The sequence below is a fragment of the Lissotriton vulgaris genome, chromosome 2_1 (genome assembly GCF_964263255.1).
Source record: "Lissotriton vulgaris chromosome 2_1, aLisVul1.2, whole genome shotgun sequence".
Lineage (NCBI taxonomy): Eukaryota > Metazoa > Chordata > Amphibia > Caudata > Salamandridae > Lissotriton > Lissotriton vulgaris.
The window spans coordinates 2,076,853,174-2,076,878,383 of NC_141687.1; positions in this window are offsets into that span (position 1 = coordinate 2,076,853,174).

A 25,210-nucleotide genomic window follows, 5' to 3' on the forward strand; every position below is an offset into this window, starting at 1 on the left:
GGCCCGAGAGCTCATTGTGCACCTAGGAGTGGGCAAACCACTCTTCTGCTGCCCTGTTCCGGGACCACAGCAGCCCCGACTACGTGCAAAGGAAGCATAAGATGATAATAACTGAAAGTTATTATCATTTTATATTAATATTTACTTTACTTTACAGTGCTCAAAAGCAGTAGGGCGATGCTTCTCTACCATAGCTGCCACTGCCCTATAAGTACACTCCAAATCATTCAGGAGCAAGATGAGCGGGCACAGCGGTCACCTACAGCATTGCACTTCAAAGAAATGGACCCAGCTCACATACCAAGGACTTGACACTAGCCTATTGTGCACCCAGACAGACTAGGACCAGGGCAGGGAGGCAAAAAATTCCAGCCATCTCTGTAGGGGGAACATCGAAAAGTTTCTCCCACTTCAAAGTGGACACATAAGAAGGACATACTGCTGCCCTGCTTTCAGAGACAGAAGACTGGATATGCACTCTTCATCCTAGACTGAAGTGAGTCCAAGGTTCAGGTAACTCACCTCCTGTTCTGAGGTACAGGGACATAACAAGCTCCAGAGGCCTATCTGCAACTGCCCAGTTGACCTGCGACAGCTGGAACTGCTCGAGGCCTGCTGGTCTCTGCTGCAGTGAGATCCTGAGCCCCAAGAGGTGCCTCCCAGGTCCTGGACCCTTGTCATGGTATCAGTTGAGCTCCTCCTTAAAGAAAAGGTAAAATCCTGAAATTTGGTCCATTCGAAACAACGAATGGACCAGTTTCCACCCACACCTTGCTGTTCATGCCGATGTAAAGCTCCAGTGAATCCCATTCTTCGACCTACTGCGATTGCCAGCAATACAAAATCTGCACTTCGCGCTACAGCATCAACAGCCCGCGGTGACCACCAACACGAATCTTCAGCAATGACCATCTGAGATGCCCAACAGGATCTTAATTCTACAGTGACAACCATCTGTGACACCCAGCCTGCTCTTAGCGCTACCGCAATACCATGTGTGATGCTATTTATGCTCCTCATGGCCTCCTCCACCACAAATGGAACTTTTTGCACTGGATCTTAGAAGGTAACTTTTTCAGCGGGACTAACCTGGTTCCTGCCTCTTACCCAGGCTCCATCACGGTCGGCCTGAACTTGTGATTTTCACCCGGTCCTGCACGACCAAATAACTTGAGTGCTGTTTTGTACCTTTAAGAGCTATACTGACCTCAAATTTCAAATTTGCATATCTCTATTTCTACCGATTGGGTTTTTGTTGTTTTGGTGTCTAATAATTTATTACATTTTACTCTGTTTCTAATTTGTGTGTGATTTTTCTTGTGTTGTGTTTTCACGTTATCACTGTTTGAGTACTGCATAAATACTTTATGCACATTGCCTCCAAGATAGGCCTGACTGCCTTTGTGCCAAGCTACCAGAGAGTTAAACAGGTTAATTTAATGACTGTTTGTAGTTCGCCATAACAAGAATTGTGGCTGTTGCTTGAGCAGGGTTCCCATCCCTCTCAACCAACAACCAAATTTCTCACATACAGCTATAGAAATTCATTATTATTAAAAATTCTAACAAACACATTGCATGATAGACCACAAGACATAGGAAGTTGTAGATACATAGTCCTTTCACCCACAGAAGAAGGGAGAAAAGTGCACTCAAAACTATCCTTGACCCTCATAACATCTACATATTCACTCAGCATTTTAGTATGGGTATTACTGTAATTAATTCGATTCTTGTAGAGTCATATTCCACCGGAGAAAGAAGACCCAATATTAATCCAATTTAGATTATTAGTGTCATTTGAGATTAAGTCAATAATGTTGCAGAATTTACTATATGCCATGTGTTATTGACTGAGATAAAAAACAAAAAGGAATGTGGAACTCAAAATAAAACAAATCTACAAACATTTTCTTTGACAAATGTAATAAATGTTTTCATCTTTTTCTTCTAAAGCAATAAAATCAAACCCCAAAATAGACTTTAAAAGTTTTTGGGGGATCAGTTCTTCTAGTTCATTTCATACAGTTCCATTTCTCAAACTCCATTCTTGATTTGGACTCTTTTAAAAAAAATAAACTAATCTCTTTCAGTCTTTTCTGAGCCTGCTTTTTTTTCTTCTGGTTTACTATCAAAGATGTATTGGCAACAGATAATGGACTGTACATCTCTGAATCTGACTCTTCGCCTTCATATACTGATGCATACTTTCTATTTAGAATTGTATTTCTTGCTGGTCTTTTACCAACCGGAGACTTACGTTCAATGTTCTGTGAATCATGACACAAGCTACTGCACTTTAAGATCCTAAGAAGGTCCTGCCTCACGCCACAGCAGATGGCCCGTATAGACAGCTCTAGGTTCGGGCACTACCCCAAATGTAACTTACAGGCGGCTACCTTTGCACACATGACATGGACATGCTCCAAAATAGCTTCAAACTGGCAAGACGTATTTAGGGAGGTCCAACAGATGACTGAGATACAGCTAGCCTGCTCCCCATTGATAGCCTTACTCTTTTATCCTTAAACTCTTGTTTTGATGGAAAACTGGTGCACCCAGGGTTTATCCATAGCTCAGGGAGACCCATTGTATACAGTATTTGTTTGACTTCCCTGAGCCATGGGATTCTATGAGCGCCCCACAGTGATTTCACCTCATCCAGTTCATGGGCGAAGAGGCTAAGCTCTGGAGTCGTCCAGAGCCGACGCCAGAGTGCCACTAGACGAAACTGTGCCATCTCGTCTAAAGATCTACAACCTAGGTCTAATAGCAGTGGTGTAATGGGTGAGGATTGTGGAAGCCCTACCAGGTTCCGTAGGAACCTATTCTGTGCTATGGCCAAAGCTGATAAATCCTTATAACCCCATATGTCAGCTCCATACAGGGTTGCTGCATTGACCTTGGCCTCATAAATTTTTAGTGCTGGGGTTATGCGTTTGGTCAAGGATTTTTTTTGTTCCTGCAGTAAACAGCCCGTTAGGCGGACGAATTTGAGTTTTAATGCCTCCAACTGGGGGTTCCAACTAAGTTGATGATCAAGGGTCACGCCCAGATACGTCATGACCTTGACCTGTTCAATTGGGACACCATTCAAAGTAACCAAACTTTTAATTGGGGATTTCTTATTAAAAACCATGAATTTAGTTTTATCAACGTTGATCTGCAAGTCGTTGATCTTGCAGAACTCTGCAAACCTATTCAGGGCTGCCTGTAACCCGCTCCGGGTTTTAGAAAGGAGCAGGGTGTCGTCGGCGAAGATTAACATAGGATATTTTAATCCGCCCAGGGTTGGTGCATCAGTCTGTGTATTATTAAAAAAATGGACTACCTGGTTGATAAACAGGAGAAACAGGGTAGGGGCCAACACGCAGCCCTGGCGCACCCCTCGTTGGACTGGGAAGCTGTTGGTCACCTGACCCTGCCTCCCCCACCTTACCTGAGCGAAATTGTCCTCATGTAATCGCCTAACTAATTTCAGGAGTTCAACAGGAAGGCCCATAAGTCTGAGAGCTTCCCATAGTTTCACCCTAGGAATTAAGTCAAAAGCCGACTTAAGATCAACGAATGCGGCATAGATAACCCCGCCACCCAGGAAGACCACCTTCCAATAGAGCATGGTGAATCGAAACACCTGGTCTAAAGTGCTGGTGCCTGATCTAAACCCTGCCTGCATAGGGGAAAGTATATTGTTCTCCTCAATCCACCCCTGAATTCTAGCTAAAGCCATTCTTGATACTATTTTTTGGATCAAATCAATCAGGCTTATGGGGCGATAGTTATTTGGCAATGATCGATCCCCTTTTTTATATACTGGTAGTATCTCAGCCCCTTTCCTGGATTGAGGAATTCTTGCCCCTGCTGTGATAGTATTTGCCAATAGGGTGATGTATGGGACCCATAAATCAAGGTTTAGTTTAAAAATGTCCGCTGGTATGGCGTCTAAACCTGGGGCTTTACCAGACTGGACAGAACCTAAGGCATGTAGAGTGTCTGAAGCAGAAAATTTGAGCCTATCCCCCGGGTTTATAGGTATTGCCCCCACCACGGGCTCGGTTGCCAGTTCGTGCTCGGCACTCGTGTCTTTAAATTGCGCAGAAAAAAATTCCACCCAGTCCAGAGCAGAAACGTGGTTGACCGATATTTGGGAGTCGGGGTCCCTACCCCATCTGCCTGTCTCCCAAAATTTCACTTGATTAGATGACTCACAGGCTTTAAGGAGATCTAACCAGTAGGAATCGCCCCAGTCCCTCTTAGCTGACCAGAGGACTTGTTTATAAAACTGCCTAGCAATCCTAATATCATGAGTAATCCTGGATTTAACAGCAGCTATTAATTTGCTTTGGGCTTCTCTACAGCTCTTATTGTACCATCTTTTGTGTGGTTTAACTATCTTATTATTTGATGGCTTGGTGAGAAGATTTTTAAGTTCCGTAAAACACTTCTCATGAAGATTAATAGTTAAGGAATCGGCTCCACCAGAGAGGGATAAAGCAATCATCCTGTCCCTCGTTTCTAAGACCAACTCCTCTATTTTACGGATAAGCTCTGGGTCAGCTATGACCCTAGACCATTTAACTCGTCTCCTGTTGTCACACAAAACTAAGTTGGGCGTTAGGCAAGTTGTTTCCTTTTGGAGATCACCCAGTCCGGGAAACCTGAGCCCCAAGGAGAGGGGGTTGTGATCACTCTCTGGCCTAGACTCTACCACCATATCTATAACATGTGACCAGGATTCTATGTTGACCAAAATATAGTCAATTCGACTTGCGCTGGTCCCATTATCAAAAGTTGGCCTCCCTATGTTGTCAGACGGAGTGCGGCCATTCACTGCCCGAAGACCCCACTCCAGGCAGAGGCCCAGCCAGTGGAGGGCCGCCTCCGTGCCCCTGACACCCTTACTTATGGTTAGCGGGGGAATATTCCAGGCAATATCTTCATCTATTCCCACATCTTCTGCTAGACTAAAGATGGGTTCGACTGAGCAGTTCAGGTCACCTGCTACTATGACAAAATGGTTGCCCGTGTGCTCCTTCAGAAGATGTTCTAAATCATTCAGGACTGGTTGCTTCCTCCCACCCTGACAACCTCGGGCATAGATATTAATTAGGAGAATGTCTTCGCTATTATCCTTACTCAGGCTGATACATAGGAGGTCGGCATTCTCTACCAGGATTTCCTTAACACGGAATCCCAGGGTATTTCTAAGCCACATCGTAAGTCCTCCTGAAGCCCTACCCCTACGGCCCTGTTTGGCCGGTTTGTGATAGTTCAGAAAGCCTACTCTAAATAGAGGGACGGTTGTCCAAGTTTCCTGGAAAACGATGATGCCATATGTGTCGATAAAATCGACCCAATCATCGTTGTCCAGGCGACCCCTTAGTCCTGCAATATTCCATGAGGCCACCCTGAGTGTATCTACTGGGCTATTTAGTGGGGTGGTCTGCGGTAAGCCCAGGTCCCCTATCCTGATCTCAGTTGGGGTATTAACATGACCCAGGTTTGGGCTGAAGCCTTTGGAAAAGGTTGAACAATCCATGCTGGTTACTAGAGGTGTTGGAGGAGCAGTCACCTGAGGGGGAATGAGTTCCGTGGGATGCACAAGGGCGTCAATCCCCCCAAGTCAATCAACCTCATCCAAACAGCCAAACATATTGGAAGTTGGAGCCCCTTGCCACCAGTTGTTTTGATTTTGCCAGCCATCCCTTCGACCTTTCCGTCTAGAATTTTGGACAGTTGACCAGGTCCCCTCCATCTCAAACTGCTGCCATGGTGGGTAGAAAAAAGTAAGGGGTCTGACTACAATGGAAGGGTCGTCATCTCGAGAGGCCCATGAACAGAGATGCTGAGCTGTATGGGGATCTGCAAAGGATACTACTATACAATCACCGGCAATAGACTTACGTGTAGGACCTACCCAAGGTACTCTACGTACCATTAGTACCTGGCTTCTTTGGGGGTTAGGGATCTGTCTATTTACATTAAGCCAGTAAATGACCTTATTCTTTAGGGACCAATGGTTCTCTTGGGTTTGTGGACCCAGGGCAGGCACGCCAGCTAACACGATAACATAGGGCCCAGCTTCTGGTGGCAAGTCAATAAAACCTCCACGAAAATTCGGACGACTGGATTGCTGAGAATGTGTATTCATGGTTGCTGGCTGATTAGGCTGGTGAGGAGCAGCTTGTGGCCTTGGGTTAGAAGGTGCTATACTTTGGGAGGGACGGGTACTTGGGGCTGTAGATTTTGGAATGGTAGTAGTGGGGTTACAGATTTTTGTACGGGGTTTGGGTATGGGTTTGGGTTTCGGGGGGGGCAAGGCCGGAGGTTCTGACATCTGAGCCTGAGGGGTACCATCTTCACCCTGGGAAAACTTAGCTTCCATTTGTTTTAGACTAAGGCTAGCCAAGGTGACTATAGTCTTATCCATTTCTAATAAGTTGTTTTCTATGCGGGAAAGTCTAAGTTCCAGGGGAGTAAGTAGCTGTTTTAATGTGTCCCAAACGATTTTAAGAAATTCTTCATCACCCCCCCTATCCTTCCCTATCTCACTCAGCCTATCCTCAGTTGGCCTCCCATCGGTCTTAACTGGAGAGGCCCCCATTGTAAGGTCTAACACAACGCTGCGTGAGCCAGGGTCGTTTACCTCATCCAGGGTACAGGTGTTGGTTTTGGTTTTAGAGGCTTCTTCTTCGACCCCGTATGTAACCAGTGGTCGTCTACTATTAAAGAACTGTGACCTCGCAATTTTAGCCTTTTTGCGTGCATAGGTGGATCTAGCAACACATTTCCTTTTGTGAGTAGCAACTTTCTTAGCACTTACTGCTGGTTTAAACAAATCGGGTTTCATGGGGAATCCTATATCTGCCTCAAGGACGTATGGCACATACATCTCAGTTGGCTATCGGGGTGGTGGTGATGGAATATGAAGGGGCTCAGGTAGAGATGTAGTTGGAACATGATGGATGTCAGCCAACGTTAATAGTGGGCGAGGGCCTGATGTACGCTTTGGAGTTACGACTGAGGCAATATTCCCTAAGGATGATTTTTTGGAAGAAGCTAGGGTCAGGGAAAGCCTTCGTGCAGCTTCCAACTCCAAAGATACCCTATGTTGCATTTTGCTGATTTCCGCATCAATGGCCAAGTTGGTCTTGGTGAGGAAGTCATCTAGCGTTCCATTGGACTTATTTGCTCCCTTAGCAGTTTTGCTGCGACTACCCCGTGTGCACATTGTAGGATTAAAAGTGAACAAAGTTGCAGGAATCATATATGACAACAACAAACCAAGGGGGGTGGCCCAGCCCAGACCTCTCTGTCCTCGAACGGCCTCAAACGGCCCGCTCTTAGCCCGGTCTTCGCCCGAGCTGCGTCCCGCGCTGCGGGAGGGCCGTTCCTATATATAGTGAGTGGGTGTACTGGGCGGTGGGCGGGCCAACAGGGAGAGCGGACCGGAAGCTGCCACATGGTCACGCAGGGACTCCTGGGTAATGGAGTCCCTGCAACGCTCGCAGCCCTGTTGAAGCCCTCTGCCAAAGTCCTGCTCTGCTCCGCTCCCAGCAGGGATTACAATCACAGCCCCACTCGGTTGTCAGCGATGCGGCACCCGCGGAGCGGGTGCGGCGAGGTCCGGCTGCAGGTCAGGGTGTGCTCACGGTGAGGTAAGCGCCTCCAAACAAATGCGCTCGGTGAAGGAAAGGTGTCCCAAGGGTGCTGGGTAAACAAGAGTTTTTAAAAGCCCTCCAGTGGGCGGTGGGCGGGCCAACAGGGAGAGCGGACCGGAAGCTGCCACACGGTCACGCAGGGACTCCTGGGTAATGGAGTCCCTGCAACGCTCGCAGCCCTGTTGAAGCCCTCTGCCAAAGTCCTGCTCTGCTCCGCTCCCAGCAGGGATTACAATCACAGCTCCACTCGGTTACCCGCGGAGCGGGTGCAGCGAGGTCCGGCTGCAGGTCAGGGTGTGCTCGCGGTGAGGTAAGCGCCTCCAAACAAATGCGCTCGGTGAAGGAAAGGTGTCCCAAGGGTGCTGGGGAAACAAGAGTTTTTAAAAGCCCTCCAGTGGGCGGTGGGCGGGCCAACAGGGAGAGCGGACCGGAAGCTGCCACACGGTCACGCAGGGACTCCTGGGTAATGGAGTCCCTGCAACGCTCGCAGCCCTGTTGAAGCCCTCTGCCAAAGTCCTGCTCTGCTCCGCTCCCAGCAGGGATTACAATCACAGCCCCACTCGGTTGTCAGCGATGGGGCACCCGCGGAGCGGGTGCGGCGAGGTCCGACTGCAAGTCAGGGTGTGCTCGCGGTGAGGTAAGCGCCTCCAAACAAATGCGCTCGGTGAAGGAAAGGTGTCCCCTTACTCATGTAGATGAGATCCCCGGGAGTGTGCGCAGATTCGTAGCAATGGCAATGCTACTGGCTAAGCGCAAAATTATCATGCGATGGGGCAGCAACCAGAAACCCACGGCCAAAAGCTGGGTTAAGAGCATGATACACTGCGACACCACAAATGAGCTATTTGCAGAGCTTCAGCCCCCGGCATCTCGCCCAAAAGACGCATGGCAACCACTGACGGAATACCTGCGGCGACTGGATGACCATGCCAAACAAGCATGTTAGGAACACAGTCAGCACTATATGGTATATAAAGGTACACAATTATCACATGTAAAATGTGTTATCGCACTGAGCAACGTGAAATTTGGTTGGGGTTGAGACAAGCTGCAGGGGGTGGGGGATCGCAACTGGAATATCAAAGATGCAGCTTGAGTAAGCTATGCATTGATGTTTTAATGGGGTGCACGCTTCTTGAGCCTAAAGAGGCAAATGGTTTATAGATGCGAGAAATACTGTGCAGTTGTGACTTAAATGTTTTATCTTTTTGAGAATGATGATAAACAAATTATTTTAAAAAAATCACTGAATGATAATTAGTTATCACAGGTTCCTCATTGAATGGCTTTAGTCTTTCATTCTGCCAATGCCTTATTTTACAGGTTCTCTTTAGTGTCTTTAGTGTTTTGATTCTTGCATCTTCACTCATGACTACTGCTGAATATTCTCCACTCACTGCTGGACTTGAACTGTGATCAGCATCAGCAACTCAACTTACGGTACTATGAATTGTTTTCTTTCTCTGGGCATTCTTGTGAATTGAATTTCCAAATGGAGCTTTTCACTGGTTGTATCAGACTACTTCCACTCATAACTTTGTAACAGTTCTTTAATCTGACCCTAAACTTAAAACTGGCCATTGCTGCTGGTACTTTCACTTGGGTCTTCTCTCATCAGCAACAACTTCGATAACTTGATCATCTTCACCAGTTACATTTTCAAAATGTTCACCACCCTGTCGGAGCTACGCTGTAAACTTGACCTTGACTCTGTGAATCAGTGGTTGTTTTACACACCTTTTCATTTTTATTTTTTTTTAAATATATTTTTATTGCAGGAATCAGTAAATCATTACATTTTCGACCAGCATTATAGATCAAACAAAATCAATGAAATGCAACCCTCCGTCCCCCAGCAGTATGTACCCTTACACAGCCATTCAGCCCACAACCCTACGGTCGGGCGGCGAAATTCAATGGGGGCTCAGCAGGAAGGCGCAGCTGGTCCGGATGATCCACTGTCCATCATCTGCTTTTCCAAACAAGCCTACAAAACCCAGAAAGAAAACCCCACCCTCAAAACACTATGAACCAAAGTAATCCCTACCCAACCCCGCCATCAGTGCACGGTAACAACCGCATTAGGATCTGTGAGAGGACCCATGAGGAAAGCAACAGAGCTGTAAAGTGCAAACGTCTATCGGGACTCGGGGCGAGCTGCTTCCTCACTTTCGGAGTCGGTGGGGGCGCAATAATCCCTGAGGGCCTGCACTAACGTCTCCCATTCTAGCGCTGCCTCCTGTGCCTTCTCGTCATGCTGTCTCCTAGCTAGCTGGTATCTCAGTGTGCTTTCCCCCGCTGCCCACTTCAAGAGTTCGCTGTGCCACCGGCTCCCTGTCGGACCAGCCCGTGCCTTCCAGTTCCTGGTCACCTCTCGTTTAGCAAGGAGAAGCCCCAAATCGATGAATTTGCTGGTAATTTTGTTTTTGGGGGTATGTGGAAACCAGTGTAGGAGTCCCACTGCCGCATCAACCGATAAGGATCTCCCTGTCACCTCCTCCAGGGTCTTCCCCACTTCCATCCAATAGGAGGACGATCCCGGGCAGGACCACAACATGTGGAGGAGGTCTGCCTCCGGCGCCGGGCATCTGGGGCAGTCCGCCGAGCTCGTAGCAAAATATCGTTGGATTTTCGCCGGGGTCAGATATGCCACATGTAGTACGTAGTAGTGGACCAATTGAAAGCGGGCGTGGCGTGTGCCCTTCCAGGCTCGCCGCACCAGTTGGGACCAGGTCGTCTCCGGGATCTCCTTGCCTATGTCCTCCTCCCAACGGGTTCTCAGAGTAGTGAGGGGAGCCAGCCCCTAATTGATCAGTCTACCGTAGAGGCAAGTGACCGCCTTCACCGTACCCGCAGACATCATGACGTATTGGCACACCGGAGATATAGGGGGTTCCTCTTGCCCGTATTTCCAGTGCGCCTGGATCGCTCGGACCAAGGCCGAGTGCAATAGAAAGTCACCGCGAGGAACCTCGAAGCGATCAATGAGCTCCTGAAAGGGCAAGAGCGCCCCATCCTCGTAGAGGTCACCTACCAATTGTAAGCCTGCGTCCTCCCAGTTTGCCAACCGTGACCAATCACCGCCATGGGGCAAGGCCGTCAGCATCCCTAAAGGTATTTCGGGCGCATACGGTATTCTCAGGTGGCCCCGGGCGTGAGCTCGGTTCCAACATAGGCGAATGGTCTTCTCCTCTAGCGACAAGTCCTGTAAGGCCAAACGTTGTCGCAGCGCTATGAAGGAGAGAACATGCCTGGCCATACCCGTACCTCTCCTGTCTTCTGGGACCCGGAATTCCCGGGCGATCTCCTGGGTGAAGGTCTGGAGCTGCGACGCTAAGTAGTACTTTTCAAAGTCCGGCACCGCAAGCCCACCCTCGGCTTTCGGCCTCATCAGGGTCCTGAGGGCCACCCTTCGGCGACCCGAGCCCCAGAGGAATCCGACCATCATTGATCGTAGTAGTCTAAACGTGGCCGGTGGGACCCAGATCGGTAGCGCCCGGAAATAATACAGCAACCGGGGAAGCGCCACCATTTTGAGCAAAGCGATCCGCCCTGCCACCGAGAGCGGTAGTGTAGCCCAGAAGTCCATACTGCCCCGTAGTGCTCGAGTGCCGCGGGCAATGTTCCCATCCAGGAGGTCAGATGGTTCATGGTAGACGTACACCCCCAGGTACTTAAAGCAGTCAGGTTCCCATCTAATCTCTCTACTGAGAGCAGGGCTAGGGGTGCCTTTGCGAACCGGGAAAAGACAGGTCTTAGCCCAATTCACCCGGAGGCCCGAGACCTCCCCAAACGTCGTGAGCGCCGTCGCAGCTCCATGCAGGGCAACAATCGGGTCCTCAAGAAAGAGCAGCAGGTCGTCGGCATACAGCGAAATGTAGTGTGGGCCCGAAGGTGTCCACAAGCCATTATAATGGGCTCCCGATCGGAGGTGCAGCGCGAGTGGCTCCACCGCCAGCGCAAAGAGAAGCGGGGATAACGAACAACCCTGTCTCGTGCCCCTCTCCACCGGGTATTGTGAGGAAATCAGCGGGCCCGCCCGAACCCTGGCCGATGCAGAGGCATACAGGACCGTGGTCCACCTGATGAAGCCCTCGCCAAGGCCGAACCTCCGTAACACAGTGCTCAGGTAGTCCCATTCCAGGCTGTCAAAAGCCTTCTCTAAGTCTACCGATAGGACTACCGGGCACGGGGCATCCACGAGCGGTTCTCCCAGCAAGCGGAACAACCTGCGGATGTTCATGGTCGTGTTTCGCCTGGGGATGAATCCAGCCTGGTCTTCATGTACCAGAGAGCTCATGTGACCCAGCAGCCTCGAAGCCAAGATGCTGCTCAATATTTTATAGTCAACCGTCAACATTGATAAGGGACGGTAAGACCCCGGATCGGACGAGTCCCTTCCCGGCTTGAGGAGGGGAACCACCAAGGCCTCGCACATCGAGCCTGGGAGCCGACCAAGCCTCTTCGCCTCTCTATATACTATTAATAACCTTGGGGCTAGGAGATCAGCATAAGCTGCATAAAATTCCACAGGAAGGCCGTCTAGGCCCGGGGTCTTATTCCTCGCCATCTTTTTAATGGCGCTGCGGATCTCTCCCAGTTCTATGTCGGACCCCAGGGCCTTCGCCACGTCCTGCTCCACTGTTTGGAGCTCCAGGGGCCGTAGATAATTATCAAGCAGGTCAGGGTCTCTGACAGAGCGACTGCGGTACAAACGTTCGTAGTAGTGTAGGTAGCAGCACAGAATCACAGGCTGAGTGTGTACCACGGTCCCATCCGCCATGCGCATGGACGTCGTCAATGAGGACTGGCGCGTAGGGTTGGCAAGCCATGCCAGCAACGCGCTCGACCTATCCCCCTCTGCGAGGGACCTAACCGTGTAGGCCTTGTAGTCGAAACAGCGCAGCCGTTCGACCTCCGCCGCTACCGCCTCCTTCGCCTCCGCCGTGCGTTCCTGTAGTTCAGGGCGCCCGGGACGGCGGAGTTCCAACTCGCGGAGTTTCCGATCAGCTGTGTCTAAGTCGGCAAGGATAATTCGCCTCATGCCGACCTTCTTGGAAATACAGTATCCCATCACCACCACCTTAAAAGCGTCCCATTCCAGCGCTCTCGAGCTCGCGGTGCCCCCGTTGGACGCGAAGTACTCCGAGATCTTATCTCCTAGGTCCGCTTTGAAAACGCTGTCCTCAAGGATCTCGGGACTTAACTTCCAGGTGGGCACCGCAGGCACCCCAGGAAACCAACGAAGGTCCAGCAGGAAGGGGTTATGAACTGAGATGGTCCTGGCCAAATATTCAGATCGAACCGCCGCTGAAACCAGTTCCGCCGAGCCAAGAAATCCGTCCAGTCTAACGTGTAACTCATGTAGGCCCGAGAAGTAGGAATAGTCCCTAGTTGCGGGGTGTTGTGCCCTCCAAATATCCGTTAGACCCCAGTGTGTCTGCCAGTCCCTACGACCTTTAGCCACACGGCGAACCGGAGAGTCAGGGAGGGGCGGATGCGAGCGGTCAGTTTCCACATCCACTACTGAATTGAAATCTCCACCGAGCAGGAGGGGCCCGGAGAAGAAGTGGGCCAACGAGCCCGATAACCTGGAAAGGAAGGCAATCTGGTCTATATTGGGAGCGTACACACAGCAAACGTTTAGGTCCCTCCCTCCCAAAGTGCCCAAAATGGCCACATAACGCCCCTCTGGATCTATCACTGTTTTCGTGACCTGGAAGGGAACCCCAGCTCTAACCCAAATCAGCGCCCCTCTGGCATACGCGGAGTACGAAGTGCAAAAGACCTGCCCCCTCCACCTACGCTGTAGCGCCGCCCCTTCCGCCTTGTTCAGATGGGTCTCCTGCAGCAGCGCCATTTGTACCCCTCTACGCACTAAATAAGCGTGGACTTTGTGACGCCTAGACATGGTGTGGAGCCCCCGCACGTTCCAAGTAATGCATTTCACATTAGCAACATCAGCCATTGTCCCATATCGTTCGTGCAAAGTCTCCCCATCCGGGTCCCAACAAAGAAAGAGCATCAATCAACCCAGCACTGATGGCGGCCATTTTCCCCAACCAAAACTTAACAACCCCAGTTCGAACCAAACCCCCATCCACCCTCCCCAGAACAGGACCCAAATAGCACCATCTAGTTCCCATCCAAACCATACCCTCCAAAAAAAAACCCTGTCCCCGACTAATCCTGCGGTCGCCACCGTAGGAAGGCCTTAAGGGCCAGGTGCGGGCCGGGCGTTGGCAGTGGGCCCTCGATGCCCTGGCTACCAGGACCAAAGTAAGCCCAAAACAGTACCAGAAACCCTCGGGGCAAAAGCAAGGCACCCCACCCCCCCTTCCCCGGGAGTCAGCATCAATCGTCGGTACCCGCCACCCCCGTGTCGGGCCCCCACCCAAATGAGCCAGGTCCTTTTTAACCTTCACTATTTTCTAAACCCCACTAAACACTCACATAAAAAAACCCCTCATCCACACCACACATAGTCTACCAAATGCTCCCGCGTATCCGTAGGTCGCAGCACGCCGTACCCCGTAGAGGGGTACGATGACCCCGATGATGAAGAATGACACCAAGGGGCCTGTTGGTGTGTGAGGGGACCTAAAAACAAGAAGGGTGTTCCCCACTGTGGAGGATACACCTAAAACTCAAGGAGTGGATTCTGTTTGATTCTTTCTGTAACCCAATATTTCCGATTTCCTTTTATCGGCCTCTGGTACTTCCTTCTGGAGGGACCTCAATTCTCTCAAAGAATTGGATTTAATACGAAGCAATTTACATTCTCAGCATTTACAACAGCATTTTAATTTGATTCATTTTGTTCTGTCCTTTGTACTACAACGTAATTTCCAATTGCACAATATTTCACTACTTAGGGGCCAATTCCAATCTCGCTCGGAAGGGCTCCGAACGTGATCTGGCCGGAAAAAGTACGAGCGCGCTCCGCCCGACTCATACAGCTGTAGGAGCAAGCAATTACGATGAAAGAAACGCAAAATCGTCGACCCAATCGTTTTCGGTTCCGAACCGCTACGCACGCCTCGTCTGTAAGCAAACCGTGCCGTGCAATGGAGGCGATTTCTGACTAAGCCAATACGATGCACGCATCGGACAGCCAGATCTAGCTGAAGTTTCCAGCTCGCAAAGCATCCAGGAAGCTGCCTTTAGGGGTTGGCATAGGACCCCCTGCCACTCGCAGCCTTACGACTCAGACACAGGAGACCCCAAGGGTCTCCCCAACACAAGCATGTATGGTGCAGATGGCACCAATGCGTACCCACTGTAGGGGGCGCCCTTGTGGGAGACATACCCATTCAGTCAATGGGAACCTATGTATGCGTCGTACAACTGGCTCCCATTGACCGCAGAAGTCAGGCTCGGTCGGAAAACACTCCAGATCCGGCTCGCTCAGAGAGCTTTCCAACCCAGATCAGAATCTCCCCCTTAGTCTTCATATTTATTTCCAAGGGTCTCCCCAACACAAGCATGTACGGTGCAGATGGCACCAATGCGTACCCACTGTAGGGGGCGCCCTTGTGCGAGACATACCCATTCAGTCAATGGGAACCTATGTATGCGTCGTACAACTGGCTCCCATTGACCGCAGAAGTCAGGCTCGGTCGGAAAACACTCCAGATCCGGCTCACTCGGAGAGCTTTCCAACCCAGATCGGAATCTCCCCCTTAGTCTTCATATTTATTTCCAAGGGTAATTAGGATTAATATCTTTTCCTGTTTTACGCGCATTGCAGTTTACCACTGCCAGTTGTTTTGGTTGCTGTATTGCTTCCAACAAATCAGATATCTAAAAAACTCTTCTTAAAGGGAGTTCCAGGGAATGTCATAAAGCCCCTTTGCGACCAGAGTTGCCCAAAGTCGTGGCCCACTACAAAACCATATTGGCTGTATGTGTAAACCTTCACACTCAAATTTTCTGACAGACGACAGACTCTTGTAAGTTCAATCAACTCTGCCACTTGTTCTGAAGTTACATTTGGCAGGTATGATGTTTCAAGAATTTCAGAAATGGAATATACTTCATAGGCAGCTTTTAGTGCTTCATTTTGGTCTCTCAAACAAGAATCATCAATAAACACAATCAGATCTGCCATTTCAAGAGTAGTTTCTTTAATGTCTGCTCTTGGTTTGGTACAAACTCTGTGATCCTGATACACTCCTGGTTTTATCTTCTTTATTGTCTGGAACAGGAAACCGTTTAGCAGGATTTCGAAAATTTCAACTTTTTATAGATATATTCTCAGCAGTCAGTTTATGTTGCAGGATTTAAAAAATTACATCTTTTAATAGATATATTCTCAGCTGCCAGTAGGACTATCTCCTATCTGGCCAGGCGACTGTTTGTCATATGCTGAGTCCAGGTATGTGTGAGAAAAATCTCAACAGACTGTAGAAAAAACACAATCAATATATGTCCCATTACAATCCCCTCAGTTTGCATAGTTACAATGCAAACCGCTGAAACCTCTTTCAAACAAATAGGAAGACTTACATCTACTGGATCCAACTCAGCTGACAGGTAGGCTATAAGTCTCTTTGTTTCACCATGATTTTTGGTCAGTACCGAAGGCACACCTTTATATTTTGTGACAAAGAGGTAAAACTCTCTGCTAAAGTCAGGCATTCAAAGGGCGGGTGCTTTACATAAGTTCTCTCTCAATTCTCAGAATGCCTCCAACATTTATATTCAAATGGAAACAGGGTCTCTGATATCACTGTGAGTCAGTCAGTCGTAAGCCTTTTTAAACTTCAATCTATAAGAAGATTAATAATAAAAAATACAAATAAAACACAGTTGATCTGCATTAAAAATGTCATTCAATTACCTTGAAGAGAAATAGGACAACAGAACATATAAATAGGACTCATAAGCACATATGTAAAACAAATAAAATATATCAAATTAGAAAGCAGCCTGGAAAGGGAAGTGCAACAAATTACTTGAGACTGTGGGTCAACCTTACTAAAGGCTCTTCTTTCAGGGAAAGTTTCAAATCCACTGTCAGCAGTAACCAACAATTCTAAAGCACAGTCTCACCTGCCTCTGTATTGTAGGGCAGAAACACGTTGTTTTGAGTCTTTCCTTGCCCCTTTCTCAATGTGGTGATCAAGAGAAAGTACCATTGTCAGTGAAATAGTTCAATAAAGGCAACTGTGTCAAGTTTCTAATTTGCATTAGTCTTAGATGCCACCAATAGTTCATCTATGTACTGCACCAAGACTGATACACAGGCTTACTTCAAATTTTCCAAATCTTACTATAGGATCAGTTTAAAAGTTGAAGGACCCTGTGGGATTCAACACCAAGTGAGAACTTTGTTTTGGAACTGGAATGCAAATAAATACTGGCTGTCCTTGTGAAGAGTAATGGTGAAGAACGCTTGGTATTCATCACTGACTGTATACCATTCAGCATCTTTTGGGACCTGCAACCAAATTACTGCAGTATTCAGTACCATTGGACAATATAGAATCAGTATTTGTTTTTATTTTTCACAAATCTTGCACAATTCTTCATTTACCACTCTGTTTCTTAGTGCTCATCACGGCAGAGTTGTCAGGACTACCAAGAACTTTCCAAAGGATTCCCTGCTCAATCACTTTTTATCAAATGCAGGCTTCATTCCTCTTTCTGCCTCTTTTTATTTTTACTGTTTAATTCTAGGGAGTATAGCATTTTGTATCACATTCATCCTGACAGGCAATCCACTTTTTATTAATCCTATCTCTTTCCCTGTGAAAACACAAACCTCTTATTGGACAGTATAACAATAAATCAGAACCCATCAACTGATTCCTGTTATTTCTGTGCTTAATCTGAGCAACCATTAATGTTTCCTTGATCTTTTTCTGCTTCACATTCAACCAACCGCTACTGTACTTGGCATACCTCAGGATGTCATCAATATGTTTAGTCTGTCAGTACATCACACTCTGTTGCATATATGAACTGAGCTCTGAACCCATAATAAAGGCAGAAACAAAACTACACGAAGCGTTTTTTTCCAGGATCTTCAACTTTGTGGTTTCTATTAAAAATCTGCAAACGCCTTTCAAATTAAGTATTTACTGACTCTTTTGGCTCTTGTGTGGATCATAACATTTTTGACCAGTTAATTTCTTTCTCCGGCACTTTTATTTTTAAACGCTCTATCACTTCTCTGTTTTGTCAGCAATCACCTCTGAAGAAGCATTGTTAGGCACAACCCTAGCTAGTATCTCAGTCGGTCTGGTAACTGCAACTTTACATTCACACCACGATCACTATGAACAAGAAACTCAAACAATTCAGTCAAATACGTCCCAAACATTTTCGAAATCATTGTCAATCTATGAACCTCCATATACCTTTTTTCAAGGTTCCTCTTGCAATCCTGGAAAATTAATTGTAAAAGCATAAAGATCCCCTCTCATGCAAGGCACATGCACATAATTCCCTCCATGTACTACTCTCAGGGGAAACTCTTAAACTGCCTCTAATTCAGAATCACCTCATAACTTTCTTCCCTGCTTCTGAAGCTTTCATTTTTATTAGAAACCCTTTTCTTCCACCTTTCTCTGTATTTCTTCAAATACCTCCAATCATTTGTCTTTTCACCCAATCATTAATGTGGGTCCGTAAGATTATTAAAACCAATTATTTTATTTCATCATTAGTCAAATTAATTTTGTAATTTCTCTTCATATATCTTATTCTACTAATCTCAACCTCACATTCGCCAGCTAATCCTTAAGCTTATCATGGGTCTCATTTGCACATCTTTCTGTTTCTTACATCAGGCATCTTATTTCATACACATTGTCTGTTGGTAATCTGTTTGTGTCAATGATTTCCGGTTAAAGCTTCCCAAATTACATTTTTAAAAGCCTAACATTAATATCTCTCTCCTTTGTAGATTCAATGGTAACAGAAGCAGCAGGCATGACATTTGGAACTGGAGAGACAACTGTAGTATCTCTAGTAGTACACAGTGAAGCTGTCAATGAATTCCCAGTCGCTGTGATTGTACACATATACCATTTCCTACTGCACCAGTATCTGGCACTACGGAGCCCTGCCACTGTCTCTAGATTACATCAACAAATAGAAGAGGTCAAGAATTCAAAAGATCATTTAAAAAGTTATCCTCCTCATCTGAAACCAGTCCTTGGCTCTGCTTCTCTCTGTCTGCCTCATCAGCTGTGTTTCTGTCTGTCGTCTCTTTGGCCAATAAAATAAAAACTCACACTCCCTCCATCATATCCTTCCTCCAACATTTGACTTATCAATCTCGCTTAAACTCCAACCATTGTTTAGATGAACCCTTAACCTGCTTCTTAATGTTTTTCTCTCTTTCTCTGTAGCCACCCAATCCTAATTTGTTCAATGCCTCAAGTTGTGCAAGTCTAGGTAATGGCTTTGTATTATTCATAGTTTGCCTCAAGAAATCTAGCATTTTTATGATAAAGGTACCCTCTAAAGGAAACTGCAAGTCTTGTCAAACGAGGTATATTCATTTTTTCAGAAACCCAGGAACACATCAAAAACAATGTTGTTCATCATTTCATATGCAGGTGTACTCTATGCAGGTAATTTCTGCCCCTCTGTAGCAAGGAGGCTAAGAGCTTTAGTCTTTTTTACACAGTACCTGTAATTTTCACTCAAAACAATCCAAAAACCACACAAAACAAACTAGTGATCAATAGCCAATCCCTGCACAGCTATGGCAAAGGTCAACCGATCACAGCGTGGCTTTGACAGCAATCAACCAATAAAAATGTGATTCTATGGTAACGTCTCACTAATCCCAACTCAACTCCTCGGCTGACAAACCAATTGCAACGTGACTTATTTGTGAATGAGAAAACTATTGCAAGCCCCTTCTCAAAGTACACACACCAAATAAACAAAATAAAATATTGTATGCTCAACTTATTAGGAGAACTTCAGCAGATTAGAATAAAACAAATCTCACAAACCACATAAACAAGACTAGCAGCTTCACAGTACTTGTCAATTTAAATTCACACTGAAGCAGACTCCTGTCAAGCGACTATCCACCTCTTGTTAGTATAATCGATCCAGTGCATCAAAAAGTAAATACACCAATCTTGATTAGACACAGAAACTCCTAAAATAAAGACCAGTTAATTCAAAAGACCAAAACCTTTTCAATGCAAATCACAAATAGGAATAGTACATCAAAATCACGGTAGTCAAACCACCAATTGGACATAAAATCAACATCACAAAACAAAAGCTTCTCACACAGTATAAAAATCCATCACACTTCATAAGGCTCATTCCTTTAATAATGCACTTGAACATTCTCAATCATCAGAATAATTTCCCCCCCCTTTATACTTACAATACAAATTGTTCAGGAACTAGAGCACCACTGCAAATCAGGTGCTCTAGTTCGCCAAGATCCTGCAAATCAGGATCTTGGCAAAATTTACCAAGAAGATCCATACTAAAAAATAAATTAACTAGGGACATGTGTACTGGACAAAAAAGAAGGGAAATAATCTCATGCGGAAAGTTGGTGTTCTTTAACAACCATCCTCTGCTACCAAAAATGTGTGGCCGATGGGGACTCTAAAACATTCGACACCCAAAATCTTTACTTCAATAAAATTTGTAGAATCGGAGACTGTGTTAAACCTCAGTTTCATGAGCTTATCTGTCCCAGAGTAAAGGCACCGTTCAACATATGACAATATCAAGAATACAGTTAAAAATTTTAAAGGACCCACTCAATAATTGAGTACCAAACGCTGCATCCTAATACTACATATACTCTGCAAAATATTGCAATGGCTCCCGACTGACACCGGATGCACAGTCACCCAGGCGCTCATCACCATCAGACTAGACTATGGCCACCCCACTCTATGCTGGCATTATTAATAAACTCATACAAAGACTCCAGGCCACTCAAAATGCCCCCGCCAAACTCATTGTCAACATTTCCCGCAGCGCACACATCACATCCCACCTTAGGGAGCTGCACTGACTACCAATCTGGAAGTGATGCAAATTCAAACTGCTCACCCACACATACAAAGCCTTCTACAATGTCAGATCTGCCTATCTTCACCACTGCCTCAACTAACATAAACGCACCAGCAACTGCACTCACTCCACTTTGCAGAAATACCCCTCATTGACAGGAGCAAATCAGGACAATGCTCCTTCTTCATTCCCACCAAATCCTGGAACAACCTTCCACACCACATCAAGGCCTACCCATCTCTACTTGAGTTCTGCAATAACCTTAAGACCAAGCCATTCAACATGGCACCCGTTCGGCCTACTCATCTACTCCAGCGCCTAGATACCCCTCGGTGATAACCCTGATTTACAAATCCGCATAACATAACAATCAGAGCCCAGTTTCCTAAAACGTCATATTGCCTGATCACCTGCCCACTATCCCAATACATGAATAATCATTTTGCTCCCATTATACTAATGTCATATGATGACAGTAGAACAAACTAGATACATGAACAGCATTTTACATGAATAAATCGGACACAGTGATCTAGCTGAGAAATCTTTAGCCAATAGTTGCAGTTTGTGACTGAGCAGGGGAAAGTTCACAGAGAACAACATATACAATGACAGTGGAACTAAACAGAGGAAATCTTGCTTGACTATATGCTGTAGAAATAAGGAGGAGAGAGATGGTCATGGGGAAAGACAAAGAGGAATCAATTTTGGATAAAATGGCTGACAGACTGTAATTGAGGCCTGGTTTGCATGAAATGGAAAACTGCACTTCTACACAACATAGGAACTTTGTTCGGAAGGCAATACTACTTGATCAGTGTGTACATGTATAAACAAGGGTGAAACTGTATTTTGCATGTTAGAATTGCAAAAAACATACATGCTGAAAAATCTTTAACAACATTTTGATGTGTGCATGCACATGCATACAGCCCCATCCTTAAAATTTGCCATCTTCGATTATTTTGCCTCAAACTTCCTTTAGGTGATACTTCCTGTGACCCCTGTAAGGATGCTCTAAAGTATTATCTAGTTTTCCATAATTCTATGTGGCCTCATTCTTCAGAATGTATCCATTGTTGTGCTTGAGTATGCTTCCAAAAAGTATGTCATCAAATATTTTAAATAACTTCTGAATGTGGACTACTTTTTCTATTAGATGTCCAGTCGACTCTGTGGATATGCAGTGCAGGTTTGATGACTCAAGTTATTAAGGCTCTATGTAGATTGTTGAAACAAAAGAAACTGATAACAGACATAGAAAATAGCCTGCAGAATTGCAAAAACAAAACAAAAATTGATTTCTGTAAACGTGTCTATGAGATACGTACATATATCTGTTCACATATGTATGAGATTAAGAATTGAATGTGTTACAATTCATACTTTTGACATACAGAATAAACAGTCATTGTTGAAAATGGTCTTCTCTTGCATGGTATTACTCCAGATCTTTGCTTGACTGTCTTGCTGGCTGTAGACTTCTGTGCATTTCACTTGCTAACCAGTGGTAACATGCCTGTGCTCCTTCTTTCAACATAATGAAATTGGCATGCTATCAAAAGGCATATTTAACTGACCTATACGTCCCTACTATATGGTGCCCAAAGTGTACCCTGGGCCTGTAAGTTAAATGTCACCAATGGGCTGCAGCAATCATTGTGCTACACACTGCAGTGACAATGCAACCATGACTGCAGGTCCCCCAACAGTGGCCTGGCTGTGCAGGGTTTAAACTGCATACCCTCTTTTGGCACACCTAAAACCCTCCATTTAAATATTTATAAGTCAACCCTAAGTAAGCCTTACTGCCCATTGTGCATGGGATGTAAAAGTATGATGTGAGCGTTGGATGTTAAACATGTCCTTACAATGAAAAGGACCTAAAAGCCATTTTCACAGTAGCAGGGTTAGCGGTGTCATTGGAAAGCACAGGGATGCAGTGTTCCATTTAATATAACTATTTCCACCTAGGAAATAGCTACAAAGTTAATTCTTGGACATTTTAAAATATTTGCTACAAGGCAAATTCATTGGTAAATTTAGATTTTAAATGAATATTTCCTAACATATACTTTTAAAAAGTTGAATGTTACCTGCCTAAAGCCTCTAGAAACCCATTTTCATGAGCTTCCAACTGTCACCCAGAAGCTGAGTAGCCGCTTTGATGAGGTGTGAACTTTATCTTAGAGCTCAGACATAGGCCTTGGGCATGGGGAGGTGTTCTGTTTCTCGAAAGGCTGACTATCTGGGCTGTGCCTAGAAACTTAACTTCAAGAGGCCTACCCTGTCACAGGAAGATATAGCTAATACCTGAACCTTTACCCTTCCTCTGTCTCCCTGGTTAGTCAAGCACTTGGACGAGTGAGAGAGGAGCTGCCCCAGAACCAAATTTGAGTGACCACAGAGGAGGGTTACTCATATACCTGGCTACATTGCTAGAGATGGCAGAGGAGCCCTGAACAGGAGAAGGAAGGTTCTGCAAGGTTGGTTTTGGACAGAGAGGGGCTTTGTGAGATTGTTATCAGTGAAACACACAGAAAGGGTGGAAAACCTGGGTAGGGTCTCCCCTGGGAACCTTTGCCCTGTTGGCTAGAGTGGCCAGGAGTATCCCCTACTCACACACTGGCACTGAGCATAAATGTGGCATTCCCAGACCCTCCTCAGATCACTTCTGGTCCTGTGGATGAACGGAAGAGGACTGGGCCTACTGCCTAAGACCTAATAGAAGCCCTGAAAACTAGATCTTGTCTTCCAATCATACTCAGGACAAAGAAGTGGACTCCAAGGGTCATAAGACTGACCTCCAGTTTGATCTACAGGGAGACAACAAAATTCAAGAGTTTTTTTTTCTGCCTTTCCAGCCCTGACCCCCATGTGCTGTCCCCAAGATTGTGGACTCTTGGCTGGTGTCAAAGTGGTACTCCTCCTCAAGTTTCCTGGGACTTAAAAGCTTTTTTGTAATTGTTTTGCCCAGAGGACTGGCATGGGACCTGCCAAGCCAATCCACCAAGAGCGCATCACCACTAGGATTAAGTTTGCCACAACTCCATCCATGTTCTTCTGTGCAGCAGCAAATCTGTTTCGCCATCGAGCCTTCCTTGGCCATAGTCTGCAGTCTTGCCCTGCTCAGAAAATCCGAACTCCAGAAAAGTTTCTATGTCTTAACATTGAAAGTTTCACCAGACCAAGCCGCCACCTGTTTCGTACCTGGAGCTTTTCTACCTTTGTCTATGACTACACTGAAACCTTGGACTTCAGATCTCCATCATCATCCTGCCCAGCTATGGCCACAGCCTGCTGCCTTCTCCCACTGAAGACATTTTGCTCTATAAAAGTTTTTAAGTGCAAAGGTATATTTATAACCAGGACCAGCCTGGTCCCTGTATTTGACTTGTTCTTCATCATGGTCAACCTTAAAACGTACTCTTGCCTTAATCAAGTACAACCAGATGACTGTGGCTGGCGCTTATTACTTTTTGGTGTAATTTGTAAACCAAAACTTTAAAAATTCATAACACCAGATCTACTTTCTCGACTTTTTGTATTTTGGTGCCATTTTATTTATTTAAATTTACTCTATGTTTTTAAATTCGTTTGAGATTGTTCTTGTTTTCTGTTTTTACTTCATTACTGTTTGGTAACTGCATAAATACTTTAATCATAGCCACTTAAGCATGTCGGATCTTTGCCATAGATACCAGGAGATTGAGCTCAGGCTAATTTTGTGACTTTAGGAGTTCACATTGACAAGGAGTGAAGTTCTAATTTGAGGTGGGTGTGTACCTACCTCAACTAATACCCCAATTTCAAGCACTGTATTGCAAGTACTCCATAGGAGGTAGAGTGAAACACCAAACAGCCAATAGCATAGCATGTGGTGTGTAGGAAACTGGCTCTCTGTACAGTCCACTAAAATGAAGTACACTATGTAGAGTGTCCAGTGAATCCACACTTGGTATACAGAGGTAAAAGCAGATCATTCTAATGCTCTTTTTGAGGTAGTGTGGGCGATCAGGCTTATCAGAGAGTAGTGCTAAACATCTGTGGTGCTCACAGAAGCAATACATTAGACACACACTCAAGAATAAATCTGAGATTGATAAAAAAATAGAATTGATTTTTATATAATTTTTAAGACCAAGAACAAAGTTCTAAGGTGAGTACTTTTGGAGATACGATTTTGCAAAGTTCGTAAAATATATCATTTCTATTCGCAATCACACATCATAGGAAACAATAGGGGGAAAGTAGAAAAATGCATAGATATTGAGGCAATGGTTTCACAAAGTTAACCTTCTCGCTTTAGGTTGATGTCGGGACCATGCCCAAAGTTCCAGCAGGAGAAATTCGGGAGCATTCCGGGTCGGCCGCGAGCAGAGTGCTGAGGGTCTTGGTAGCTGGTAAGCAAAGACAAAGGGGCCACGTGAAAGTACACTTCACAGAGAAACTTACAGGTAAGTAAGGTGGGTCTCCTTGGAGGGAGGAGTCCACAAGGGCTTGGGGACCATGTGTGCACAGCTGGTTGGTCGGTGCTG